Raw genomic sequence first — 3,303 nt, forward strand, 5'->3', positions numbered from 1 at the left:
CCTCTTGAAAATGTGCTCTCTGCTGCTCAGAGAAGCACCACTGACCGGTTGAGGTCTGCCTCCATTTCTTTTCCTTTCTATATTCTCTTCCATTAGCTTTCAGTGACGATCACATGAGTCTCACTCCAAACTGACTTCTCAAAATGGCACTCCAGGGTTGGGGATGTGGCTCAAGTAGTAGCATCCTCACCTGGCATGCATGAGGCACTGGGTTCAATCCTCAGCACCACATAAAAATAAAGATAGTGTGTCCACCTTAAAAAACTAAAAAATGAATATTAAAAAAAATGGCACTCCAACCTAACACTGTGAAACTGCCCTGTCTGGACCTTGGCCGGAAAGAAGTCCTGTGCTTTGGTGGCTCTGCACCCTGCACAAGTACCTTGGCTGGTCCTGATCATGTCTGACCACCTGCAGTGACCCTGTGCCTTCATATCTGCTCTCTGCTCTGCTGTCAGTCCAGCCTGCCGTGCCCTGGGGCTGCCTGGCCCTTTCCCAGCCTTGCTGTGACCACATATGTACCTGTGTCAAGTCTGATTGTGGCTGGATTGTCACAGATATTAGGAACCAAGACTGGTATGAAAGGACCTGTTATGGCCCCACTCAGGCCTGCCAGGTGACCCGCCAGTGTTCAGTGACCTGCCAGTGAGGAAAGAGGCTCAGCCTGAGAATGTGTTGCTGGCACTGAACACGACATTGTGACATTGCGCACAGCCACAGTGTTTGGCCTGCATTGAAGGCACAGCACTCAGGATAGTAAGACTAGGGTTAAGAGCCAGCTGTGAAAAGTATAACACAAATAAAACAGTAAACTCAGTGAGACCCTGTCCTTGTCCTGACATGGCAGCAGGAGAGCTCTGCTGCCAGGAGAAGGGAGAAAGGCCCGGTCCACCGCAGTGCGACTTCCGCTGCAGAAGAAGCCAAAGTCACAGCAGCGTAGACAAAATGAGAGCTTGTTTCACACTCGTGTGAGGGGCATGGTGTGAAGCCCACCCTCTCCTTCCAACTGGTCCTCCAGTCCCCACTGTCACATCCCCACGTGGGGTGACCAACTCCTCAGCTTCCAGTCTTCATGCAGAGAGTTCAGTGTCAGGAGATGCGCAAAATAGGACAGTGGGTCACCCTCCAGCCTAACTCAGGCTGCAGGAGAGGAGGCGGAGTTGGGCTTCCCTTCAAGGGCAAGACCTAGGTGGCTGTGGCTTCCCTCAGGTCCCTTAGTCAAGGCTTGGTCACATGGGTGCCTCTAGTTCCGAGGAAGGCTGGGGGACTGAGTCTTGAACAGGAGGTCTCTGGCGTCTTCGCTCATTGAAGGCAGGGAGAAGCACCATGCACAGGCAACCCGCGGTCGGCCAAGGCCCAGGACAAGACAAGGCCCTGGGCACAGGGTAGAGGAGAAGTGTGCAGGGCCCTGCATTCTGGGGTGGGTGCTTTTGGGCCTGTGGGTTTGGTTGCTGAGAGGTGATTTCCTCCTGCGATGCTTTGCCATTCACCACTTGGTCCTGGCATTGCGTTGGACAGGTGACAGCTGAGATCCTCCGCTGCTTCCTTCTTTAGGTAAGGGGCATCCTTCCCAATCAGGATCCTAGGGGTAGGAGCAGACCCTAGAGGGTGACTGAGCAGGGAAGGGAGGGCCGCAGGGCTGGGAATGGTTTCAGGACTAGGAGACTGGGCCACCACCACCCCTTGCCTGAGGGGGACTGAGGAGGGCTGGGAGGTGGTACTGGGAGGAGGGAGCCCCACTAGGCTGCCCGCCCTCCGCCTCCACCCTTCTGATCTCCTCCCCAGCTGCAGGCTCAGTCTCCAGGGGCAGAGAAAGGAGAAGGTCAAGGGGGGACAGGGCCGATACCAAGTAGTTGGGAAACCAGCTTCTGTGAAAACAGCTCAATCGCACAGTTAATCAGTAACTTTCCTGAGTTAAAAGTCGTTAAGTCCCAGGGCTGCTTCCTTACCTTTTAAACTAGTCTGGGAAGTATTAGTGTGACTTCATGGAGCCCAGTTCATATGGATTTGCAAGCTGTGTTGGAATTTGCCTTGAATCCTACACAGAAGTCTGACCCAGGACTCATGCTTACTCACAGGCACATGCGTGGACCTCTATCTCTGTCTCAATGGGGTTGTTTACGTATTGGATAAGGATTGTGTTTACACCCTGCAACTATGTCCTTGATGTGGCTTATTAACTAGAAATTAATAAGTGATTAACTCCCCTTCCAATAACAACAGAACCAGAGCAAACTGTCTTTCTGGGCATGTGTTTATCTGAGGTTTCCAGCGAGAGGCTGAGCCCAGCATGCCGTACACCTGCCACGTCCACGTTCAGCCACTGCTGTCAGTTCTGAATGAAGTGGGAGTTGTGCACAGCTTGGGAATGGCTTGCCTCAGCCAGACAGCTGAGGGTCCGAGGACCCCACGTGGGACCATGGGCACTTAGGTGGGCAGACACTGGTGGAAGCTTATGTTGTGGTGTAAACTAATCACTAAAATCAGGAAGAGTGTCAGTTATAGGTTACAGTTGTGGACGGTTGTACTAACATGATCATGTGGACATCAGGCTGATGGATTTCAGTAGTCAAATGATGTGAATGAGAGAACTCCAAGCACCAAATAAGTTTCCAGTACTGGGACAGCGGGAATGGGGTCACGGTGGCTGTACGGACACAGAGTGTGGCTGCAGGGACCCCACCTCACTGTTCTAGAGCCCTCCTAGTTCTTCTGTCACTGCTCCTGTGAAAGGGAGCTGCTTGACTCATTTCTGAGAAACAGAAACGAAAGCTGTCTTCTTTAAAAAAACTGCTTTCCTGTACTTTGTACCCCACAGAATGTACCCAGGTATGGTGGTGGTCGTGTGAGCTACACCCTGGGCTTGAGGACTATACAATAGATTATTGCCCTGCTCAGCTGGCACTCAGGATACTTGCTCGGACTCATGACATGGTTAACTAAGTTGTACACTAACTGCTTTTTTTAGCTTCTGTAACTTGCTTGCTTGCATGACGCTGAGGAAAGCCCCTAAGCTGTGGTTTTCATCCTTAAATTCCAAGACACAGGTCAGGAAAGGGCTGTTCTCCCACAGAGCTTCAGTTTCTGTGGGTGGGTGACAGTCCCTGGCCAGGTAAATAAAGCTTTCTTTTGTTTGAATTCGGACTTAGAGTGTTTTCTGAGCCTGCTCCCCATGACACAGGGGGCCATCCTGTGTCTCTCTGGCCTCTCAGGGGAGGTTGCCTAAACACCAGGAAGCGTTCTCCTGGCAAAGATACCAATAAAACACGCTGTTGAACATGTAAAAAGATTCTAGCCTGCAGT

Source organism: Urocitellus parryii, chromosome 12 (assembly GCF_045843805.1).
Source record: "Urocitellus parryii isolate mUroPar1 chromosome 12, mUroPar1.hap1, whole genome shotgun sequence".
In the NCBI taxonomy this organism is placed as follows: Eukaryota; Metazoa; Chordata; class Mammalia; order Rodentia; family Sciuridae; genus Urocitellus; species Urocitellus parryii.